The sequence below is a fragment of the Rhinopithecus bieti genome, unplaced genomic scaffold (assembly GCF_001698545.2).
Source record: "Rhinopithecus bieti isolate Rb0 unplaced genomic scaffold, ASM169854v2 scaffold_26399, whole genome shotgun sequence".
In the NCBI taxonomy this organism is placed as follows: domain Eukaryota; kingdom Metazoa; phylum Chordata; class Mammalia; order Primates; family Cercopithecidae; genus Rhinopithecus; species Rhinopithecus bieti.
This window is the reverse complement of record NW_016811944.1, coordinates 850,319-861,821: the sequence shown is the minus strand read 5'-3', so window position 1 is coordinate 861,821 and position 11,503 is coordinate 850,319.

Below are 11,503 nucleotides of genomic sequence, written 5' to 3'. Positions count from 1 at the left end.
AAAAATATATATATATATATATATATATAAATTATCTGAACATGGTGGTGCATGCCTGTAGGCCCAGCTACTTTGGAGACTAAGGTTAGAGGATTGTTTGAACCTAGGAGGTGGAGGCTGCAGTAAGCTGAGATCGCACTACTGCACTCCAGCCTGGGCAACAGAGAGAGACCCTGTCTCAAATAAATAAACGAACAAACAAACAAACGAAAGAAAGAAAGAAAGAAAAGGAAAAACAACTTTCAGAAGGTAACATGCTTTATACTTTAAAATAACCATTTTCAAGCTTTTTTATTGGATCTCTTTATACTCTTAAAATTATCAAGGATCCCAAGAGCTTTTCTTTATGTGGGCTATATCTATAAAACTACTTGTATTAGAAATTACCACAGAGAAGTGTTTAAACAGATGCATACACAGGCACACATTCCATTACCCTTCAGAGCGCTGATGTAGCACACTGCACATTCATGAGAGAACGAGACGGAGAAAAAGCCAGCAATGTCCTAGAATTATTACAAATACCGCTTTGATCTCACAAAACCCTGAAAATGGTTTCTGGGACTCCCAAAGATACCTGGTGAAGACTGCGCTTTTACAATATAGAGTGGCATTCCCATTTAAAATCACAGCATTAAAAATAAATTTATTAGTCATCCACCTGAAAATATTTTCACCCCCACAGCACACGACCCTCTTTGATCTTTGTTTCTTCGATGCTGTCATCTCAGAATGTTCCATGGGAATAAGTACTTGACTCCTGAGAAGAACGGGGAGAGACTACTGTTGGTCCACCAATATTCATTACTCCCTTTCCTAATAGAACTTCTGAATTTCACTGAGGCACATGCTTGCACAGGTGGAAAATACATTTCTCAGACCTATTTCCAACTGTATGCAGCCATGTAGCTAAGATTGGAGTATGAACCACTCCTGATTTTACATGTGAAATGAGTAGGAGGTTTTCTCTGGCCCTTTCCTGTCTTTCCACTGGTTGAGGGATAAAGATATCAGAGACCAAATGATTAGGATGTCAAAACTGCCCTATCCGTTCTCACTACGGGGTTTGCTACTTGAGAAGGCACATGAATTCGTTCTCTCTCTCTTTCTTTTTTTTTAATATTCTGTATATAATATACTTTCTTAGCTTCTAACTACTACAAGAATATTCATAGTATTAAAAAGAGGGGGCCAGGTGCGGTGGTTCATGCATGTAATCCCAGCACTTTGGGAGGCAGAGGCGGGTGGATCACCTGAGGTCAGGAGCTTGAGACCAGCCAGGCCAACATGGTGAAACTCCGTCTCCACAAAAAATATAAAAATCAACTGGGTGTGGTGGCAGGTGCCTGTACCCAGCTACTCAGGAGGCTGAGTCAGGAGAATCGCTTAAACCTGGGAGGCAGAGGTTGCAATGGGCCGATAGCGTGCAACTGCACTCCAGCATGGGAAACAAGAATGAAACTCTGTCTCAAAGAAAAAAAAAAAATAAAAGAGGTATCTTCAATTAGTAAGGCAGATTTATTTGTCATACACACATATGCACACACGCACACACACACAAACACAATGTGCGTTACTTTTAAAACAAATTCAGAACAGTAAGAAGGGAAGAGATACAGAAGGTTGACTCTTGGGAGGGAGAATAGGAGACAACTAAATGCTGAGAGATGGTAGCATACATTTGTCACTTAGGTAATGATTACCTGTGTTCTAAAACTCAGCTGAATAACAGCAACACAAACTTTATTGGGGTCAAGAATACTCTCTCATTCAGTGGGACACTCCTATTAGTTTCTTAAGATTTAGCCATCTCATTTAGCTATCCTGGGGTGCCCTTCACTGATCAATAAAGTAAATCACCTGTTAAGGTGAGACTGTGTTAGAGCCTTGTACCTCTGTGTTAAGAATACCCTGATATCTCAGGTTTTATGACGAAGAACTCTGCATTCTTCTTAGAACATCTACACGGATTCTGAAATACTTTCCAAGGAAAATTGTGCAACTGTCTCTAGGTATAAGCTTGGGGCCTCCTATGGAAAGTGCACTGACTACCCTTAAGGCTTAACAACAGGTTTCACTTCACTTTTCCTAGCACATTGGACAGTCCACCTGCCTGACAGTCATATAAATGCAATTCTGTACTAAGGTAAACACAACCTGGTAAGAAGCTACTCCAATCTAGCAGAGGCTGGGAGTCACAGTGGAGATTCCCAAATACCAGCATTCTCAATCCATGCCCAAGTACCCAGTTACTTTACCAAAATAGAAAAAAAAAAAAAAAAAGATAAAGATAAAGAGTACTTTATCAAGCTAAACATGTTCAATATACAGGTCTGTTCTTTCATCTGAGATTATGCCCCTCCTACAAAATGGGGTTAATAATCTACATTGTAATGATCTCGATCATAGATTAAGATCTTTTAATAATCTAGATCATAGATTATGTTCTTCCTGTGAACTGGGGTTAATAATCTACATTGCAGCCTTTTAATTTTCTTAACAAAATTTTAAAGAATAGGCGACACTATGCCATTTTTCAGATTTTGAAATTGACTTAACTTGGTCATTTATATCTGAACATTTGGGTAACACTGTTCCAGAGCATAGAGCTTTTTTTTCTTCCAGTTTTTATACCATGACATAGGCTCGCTGTCCTCTTCTACAACTTCAATTTCTAATTAAAAACCTAACCAAACATGGCATCAAGAGGAAGAGTGATCATTAATGTCTGCATAGAATTTTATTATTGGCAAAAGATTTTCACTTATATTGTTATTTAAAACTAAAAATAATAAGCAGAGTTCTTCTAAGGGATATTGCTCATTATTTATACCCTTTGTAAAAATTTAATTTTTAAGTTTGTTGTATTCTTGACCACCAGATAATCCAGAAGCTTCTCACATGAACCATCTCTCTCTGCATACCCAGAGGAACTTCTTCAATCTCAGTATAGCATTAAGCTCTTGATGACCCCAAGAACTTATGTACAAACACCCATTAGGGTGGTTTTGGTAATAGTTTCATGATACCATGCCTCTCTTCATGAACTGATATGCCTATTTGCTTCAAAGAAAAATAAATTATGATACTCAAGAACATCTTTCCCTCCGGCTTCTAGAGAGCAAAAGAGAAGTTAGGAATACAATTGTCATGGCTCTCCACAACAGATATATTTAATATAATTAATTTTCGTATTGCTGCCTTACAACTGAGATTTTCTTTTTTTCTTTTGAAACAGGGTCTCACTCTGTTGCCCAGGCTGGAATGCAGCAGCTCAATCTTGGCTCACGGCGATCTCCTCTCTAGCTCAAGCGATCCTCCCACCTCAGCCTCCCTGGTAGCTAAGACTACAGGAGTGTACCACGATGCATAGCTAATTTTTGTATTTTTGTAGAGATGGGTTTTCATCATGTTGCTTAAGCTAGTCTCAAACTCCTGTACTCAAGCAATTCACCTGCCTCGGCCTCCCAAAGTGCTGCGATTAGGGCATGAGCCAAAATAGCCAACAGAGATTTTATTTTAGATAATATTAAACATCTGTTGGTTTTGTTAATAAAATTATTTGTGGTGCTAATTCTAAGTTTATAGAAGTGTTTTTCAGATCTCAATGTTCTTATCTGTTGAAAACCATAGCAACAATATGAGGAAAGGAAAGTAACTAGCAGATATTGGGCTATTATCAATATAAAATGATACAGCATTCTCTCTGTCTTTGTGAAACTTAGATGCTGAATAACGACATTGATATGAAGCATGACATTCACATGTAGGTTTGAGAATCAGCCTTTTTTTTTTTCTTCAATGAGTGACCTTTAGTGTCTTGCAAAATGTCTTTTAGAAGTGAAACTTTAAGAAGCAGTTATATTTTAGAAATACAATTTAAAAAGCAATTATAATGGCTCAAAATCACTTATTTTCCTCATTCAGAAAGCTCCATACTTTTAATGTGACAAATCATTTTGCTCCTTTAAGTGATAAAAAAAATCTAAAACACTTTTATATTTAATCATACAGTAAGTTATATATTCAGAATAATACATTTTGTAAAAACATGATTTTCATGCTATGCAATAGATGCTGGCTGGAATATTTATTTAAATGCAGATTATTGTTGTAACTTAGAACTCCTCTGACTTGACCATGAATAGGAGATTAAATATGACTTGCATTTAATTATAAAGAAAAATTATATTCCAAGGATAAACTAATTTCAACTCAGATAAACGCTAGCTAACCAAGATTAAAATGGCAATGTTTTGTTTGTTCTCAGGAATAAAATATGCTCAAATGTAAGCTCCATAAAGACGCCTACTTTTATGAGTTTTACTTCACAGATGTATCCATAGTACCTGGCATATAATGGGTGCTCAATAAGTATGTTATGTGAATAAAAGGTTATTAAGAAAAAAAGAGAGACAAATAGTTAATGACAATATTGTGACACCTGTTATGTGTATAATGGAGACTGCATGTGCTCCTTCAGAGTGATAAAAGAATTTTAAATACAAATCTGTAGGTTATATAATACATGTTATGGACTCAACGTTTGATTCCCCCTATAACTCATATGTAAAATCCTCACCTTCAATGTCATGGTATTCATTGGTAGGGCTTTTGGAAGATGAATACATCATGATCCCTCATGAATGAGATTAGTACCCTCATAAAAGAGACCCCACGGGAGTTATTTTGCTCTTTCCACCATGTGAGGTCACAGTGAGAACACTGCCCATGAACCAGGAACCAGGCCCTCATAAGACTTTGAATCTGCAGGCACCTTGACCTTGGACTTGCACCAGCCTCCTGAACTGTGAGAGATAAATGACTGTTGCTTACAGGCCACCCAGTCTATGGTACTTCGTTATAGCAGTCTGAAGTGAGTAGGACCTACAATGAATGAGAAATAAGCAGAGTACATCTTACTTTTGAATTTTCTACAATATTTTGATAGCCTAAGAAAATGGGCACTTTTTGAAAAGGGCGTTTTGGGGCAAAGCTTTTAGGGGTCTATGGATAATGGAAAACTGGAAAGCATGTAAGGAGGGAGCCACACACAGTCAGGGGCTCCATCATTTACGTCCAATCTATTACCAACAAAGATGAGAAACGTCTTTGTGAGTCACCATGCTAATCATGGCCATATCTCATCTTATAAATCCTAAACAATTTAAAATTGCCTCTGAAAATCATATGAAATTTAATTGTAGGCTTCAAGCATCTTAATCAAGTCTCCTTTCTCATCTATCCCTCCCAAACTATACTTTAAAATACCAGCAAAATACAAATCACAGAAAGCCCTGTATCGCTGATTGTAATTTCAAGTCTAGTCAGGACAACTTTATAAAATGAAGAAGAATTAACCTCCTCTCATAGATCACACACATAATTTCTCCCATCTGAAAAAATCTTATACTACTGCACCTCTTCCTTGTCTTCCTTGTCCTCCTCCTTTTCCTCCTCCGTTTTCTCCTCCTTCTTCTTTTCCTATACTATATTACTGAGCTATTTTTTAAATTTATTTTATTATTTTTATTGATACATAACAGATGTCAATATTTACAAGGTACATGTAAAAATTTGATACACTATTAGAATCAAATCAGGATAATTGGCATATCCATCCCCTTCAATATTTATCTTTTCTCTGTGCTAGGAACATTTGAATTATTTTCTTCAAGCCATTTTGAAATGTACACTAGAATAGTATTAACAATAGTGACTCTACTGACGTATCAAACACCAGGTCTTATTTCTTCTATCTAACTGTATATTTATACCCATTAATCAACCTTTGTTCAACTCCTTTCTTCCTCTCCTTCCCCACCTCTGATAGCCACAAATCTACACTCTATCTTCATGAAATCTACTTTTCAGCTCCAACATATAAATGAGAACATATAATATGTTCCGTGCTTGGCTTATTTTAGCTCTAACATATGAATGAGAACGAGAACATATAATATGTTCTGTGCTTGGTTTATTCACTTATTCACTTAATGACCTCAAGTTTCATTAACTTTGCTGTAAATAAGAGGATTTCTAAAGAAAATTTTAAAATTTCTGGAAACAAGTGAAAATGGCAAAACAATACATCAAAATCTATGGGATACAGTAAAAGTAGCACTGAGAGGGAAGTTTATAACAATAAACATATAAATCAAAAAAGTAGAAAGACTTCAAATAAATAACCTAACAATGAACCTCAAGGAACTATTAAAGTCAGAAAAAAAATCAAACAGAAAACTAGGAGAAGGAAAAAAAAATAATAAAAGATCAGAGCAGAAATAAATGAAATTGAGACTTAAAAAAACAATGCAGGAGGCCAGGCGCGGTGGCTCAAGCCTGTAATCCCAGCACTTTGGGAGGCCGAGACGGGCGGATCACGAGGTCAGGAGATCGAGACCATNAGGGATTCATATCAAAATTACACTACAAACTTCTCTATTTCAACAACAAAAAAAAATCACAGAATCTCTCCAAAAAAAAAAAAAAAAAAAAAAAAAAAAAAAAAAAAAAAAAAAAAAAAAAAATGTAGGAAAAAAATGTAGTTTTTTTGAAAAGATAAACAAAATCGACAAACCTATAGCTAGACTAGGAGAAAAAGACCCAAATAAAATAAAAAATGAAAATAAGAGACATAAGAACTGAGATCACAGAAATACAAAGAATCATGAGAGACTATTATGAACAATATATGCCAACAAATTTGAAAACTGAGAAGAAAATGAATAAATTCCTAGACATAAAAATCTACCAAGACTGAATATGAAGAAATAGAAAACATCAACAAACCAATAATGAATAACAAGACTGAAAGGATAATAAAAGTCTCTCATCAAAGAAAAGCCCAGAAACTGTGCTTTCCCTGCTGATTTCTACCAACATAAAGAGCTAATACTTATTCTACTGAAAGTCGTTTTTTAAAAACTAAACAGGAGAGAATACTTCCTAATTTATTTTATGAAGCCAGCATTACCCTGATACCAAAACCAGACAAGGACACAACAAAAAAGAAAACTGCATGCCGATATTATTAATGAACATAGAAGTGAAAATCCTCAACAAAACACTAGCAAACCAAATTCAACAACACATTAAACACATCATTCAGTAGGATCAATTGGGATTTATACCAAGGATGGATCAGCATTTGCAAATCAATTACTATGACATACCAGATTAACAGAACCAAGAATGAAAACCATATAATTATTTCAATTGATGCTGAAAAGTATTAGATAAAATTCAGCATGCCTTTGTGATAAAAACCTTCAACAAATTTGGTATAGCAGGAACATACCTCAACATAATAAGGGCCTGCTTGACAAACCCACAGCCAACATCATACTGAACGTGAAAAACTTGAAAGCCTTTCCTTCAAGTTCTGGAACAAGACAAGGATGTCCACTTTCACCACTCTTATTTAACATAAGATTGGAATTCCTGGCCAGAGCAATTAGGCAAGAGAAAGAAATAAAGGGCATCCAGTTTGAAAAGAAGGAAGTCAAATTAGCCTTGTATGCAAATGACACGACCTTATATTCAGAAAAACCTACAGACTCCATCAAAAAACTGTTAGAATTGATACATTCAGTAAAGTTGCAGGTTACAAAATCAACATACAAAAATCAATAACATTTACATATGCCAATAGCAAACAATCTGAAAAAAAAATGATATCTATTTTTTAACAGCAATGGTAGAGGTGCCCTTCCCATGAAGTCAATGTATACTTAAGCCATGGCGTTCAACCAAAGAACTAGGAAAAGTCACAGCAGTATGATCACATAGCCATGTGCTTTTGTAAAATTTCCAAAAGTGAGATAATTTATCTGCAGTTACATAAGAATGTTCCCTTTTCCACTCCAACTTCCTCTTACTCACGCTTCCTTTTGTGTCAGATGATTTTAGAGAACCCATGAGCATTTTTGGAAGGTAAGCAAAAGGGATTTGGCTTGGGAATATTTGTAATTTCGTTTCAGCAAGATATATTTCTGTGGCTCCCCCATAACTTTTGTGTAAAGTTAAGTTATTGCTAGTGTTGTTGGTTTAGGAATCGTTTCCTAGAACACTCATACCCAGTGGACTCATGACCTGAAAAGTACTAGGCTAGAAATCATGGCATCATCACAAAAACATGTCCCATTGTACCTGGCACCAAAAGTTTATGGGTAGCATTGAGTGAAGAAATGTATTTCAAACACACAGAGTTAAAGTCCATTTGTATAAAAATTATTCAAGCATAAGACATGACACAAAATTGTAAGTGCAAGCTTTTGTCCTTAATGAAGTCTAATCCAAAGCAAGTTCTCTCCTGTCCATAATATACTCAATAGTGCAATTTATACAATGATAAATGCATTATACCTTCTTTCTTGATGGAAATCATATGAAATTATATTCAGCAGAATTTGTGTTTTCAAGGCATAAACTTGTAGTAGCGCTATCAAAAAATGTGAAGGTCATGGAGTAAAATTTCATGTTTTATTGTACCTCAGGAAATTGTACCTTAGTATGACATTATCAATAACAAGCTGTAAAGTTGAAAGAAATTTTTCTGAACTATCAGTAATAAAAGGCAAATTTCAATCAACCAAGCTAGAGAAAAGACAATATTTACTGTCCATTTTATGAATAAAATACTAAAACCTGTGTCATAGGAAGATACCATCAGAGTAAGCAGCCAAAACTAAGGACAAAAGAATTATACAGATGTGTCAGGCAGTTAATAAATAAAAGCTATTCCTCCAAATTGTGTGATCTTTTATTTTGTTTGATTTCTTATAATTCATTCTTCTAAAATATTCACTTAATATAAAAATTTGTATTTTGTATAAAATATAAATTTTTGTCTTTTTTAATTAAAAATTGATTCCTTTTTCTCTCTTTATAAAAGCTTCAGATCTCACAAACCTGGTCTGTACTCTATGTAAAACTAAACTTTCCTAAATTAATATTATTCAGTTTAAATCTTTTCTCTCACCATAGCAACAAATCTACACACAACACAACAAATAGAAGAGACAATTGCACTCATGTTGTTTTTCAATCGGGGTAAATAAAAAGGGGAAAGAAACATATACAAGCAAAGGTAAGTGAATGGTAAATCTATGATTCCAAAAATAATAATAAGAAAGAAAGAAAAAGCATTGTTTATTATAGATTCAATGAAGACTTGCCCAATCTTGTGCTTTTAGGCAACTGGGTACTCAAACTAAATTGTTGGTTGAAAAATAGAAAATACATTGCTAGCAACACTCAGAAGCTTTGTAGATTGGAGACTCCCTTAAAATAGGACAAGTCACTATGATCTTAAGAAGCATGCAGCACAGAGATGACATTAAGGTGACGGATTTTTAAATTTTATTCTGCAAAGCAAAAGCTCTTGGCAGATGCAGTATTCTGCAGAAGGCATGGATGATAGTTATCAAAACCTAAATACAGCTTTCAAAGATATGCTTCGACTAGAGGCCACTCTAGGTTAATCTTTTCTACTTATAAGACACTGAGAATAAGGCAGGAAATGATAGAGATGACAAATAAAAGAGCCCTAATACTACTAAATTGGCTTTCAATTAATGCAGTCATTCTCAAAGGATGCTCCATGGACCAGCAGCATAATCTGGGAACTTGTTACTCAGGCAAATTCTTGGGTCCCAGCCCAGATCTACTGAATCAGAAACTCTGAGACTGAGGGTCAACAGTATATATTCTAACAAGCCCTCCAGGTGATTCTGTAACAAACTCTGGTTTTAGAAACACTAAATTAAGAAAGGTATGGAGTAATATCTCCTTGATACGCCATCAATGGAGTTTTAAGTCATATGCAATAGACAATTCACTTTTGTTTTTGTTTTTGTTTTTGTTTTGAGACACAGTGTCGCTCTATCCCGCAGGCTGGAGTGCAGTGGTGCGATCTCGGCTCACTTCAACCTCCGCCTCCCGAGTTCAAGCGATTTTCCTGCCTCAGCCTCCCAAATAGCTGGGACTACAGGCATGTGCCATCACACCCTGCTAAGTTTTGTATTTTTAGTAGAGACAGGGTTTCGCCATGTTGCCCAAGCTGGTCTTGAACTCCTGACCTCAGATTACCCACCCACCTCGACCGCCCAAAATGCTGGGATTACAGGCGTGAGCCACTGTGCCCGGCCGACAGTTCACGTTTTCTTTGAACACTTTCTTCTTGGCCAGAAAAGTACATTAAGCACTTCCCTGGGTTTGTCACTATATGTAGACTGTCTTGGGGAAAATTAATTTGACAGTAATAAAATAAAAGTCTGATATGGATGAACCTCTAAAACAATAGCTAATTTAAAGAAACCAAATAAAAACTGCATGTTTCATAATTCTATTTATATGAAATATTCAGAAAAAGCAAATCTCCAGATAGAACGCAGATGAGGTGATGTGTGAGGATGGCAGTGGAGAGTAATGGGCACTGACGGCAAACCAACCTGAGGGATCTTTTGGGGGTAATGGAAATTATCTACTGGATTGTGGTGATGGTTGTACATCTCTGTAAATTACTAAAAATAATTACATCATACACTTCAAACGGTTGTATATTTAGTATGTGTAGTCGTTTCCTAGGGCTGATGTAACAAAACACGATAAAATGAGCAGCTTAATAGAACAGAAATTGATTCTCTCCCAGTTCAGGAGGCTAGGGGTCCAAAATCAAGAAGTAAGCAGGGCCATACTCTCTCCAAAACTGTAAGGAATAATCCTTCCCCACTTCTGCCTAGCATCTAGTGTTTGCTGGCAATCCTTCTCAATCTTTGTTTGCAGACACGATACACCCATCTCTTTCTCTGTCGTCACTTATAGCAGCCTGTTCCCTGTGTGGCTCTGTCTTTTCTTATACAGCTATTAATCAGGTTGAATTAAGGATCAACTTTGCTCCAGTATAACCTCATCTTAACTAATTACATCTGCAATAAACTTATTGTCAAATAAGGGAACATTCTGAGAGGTATTACAGGTTAGGACTTTAACATACCTTTTTGGGAGACACAATTCAGCCTCTAACAGTACGCAAATTACATCTCAATAAAACTCTTACACAAAACTATTACAAGACATCCACACCAAAGTTCATAGGATACTTGAACACGTGCCATTAAAAAACATAAAACAGCATTATTGGCAATCGGGTGTTATTATGGCCAATTTCTTAAAAAGACACCTCACGTCCCTCAACTACAGGCACCCGCCACCTCGCCCGGCTAGTTTTTTGTATTTTTTAGTAGAGACGGGGTTTCACCGTGTTAGCCAGGATGATCTCGAACTCCTGACCTCGTGATCCGCCCGTCTCGGCCTCCCAAAGTGCTGGGATTACAGGCTTGAGCCACCGCGCCCGGCCTCAGTAGATTAAGTTTAATTTCCACCATTTGCTGTAGAAATGAATGAGCAGAGAAAGGGGAAAAAAAAGGCAAAACATGAAGTCCTTTGTGAAAATTACTTATCAGTATTAATTGGTGTATGTGGGTGTGTTGGGGAAGGA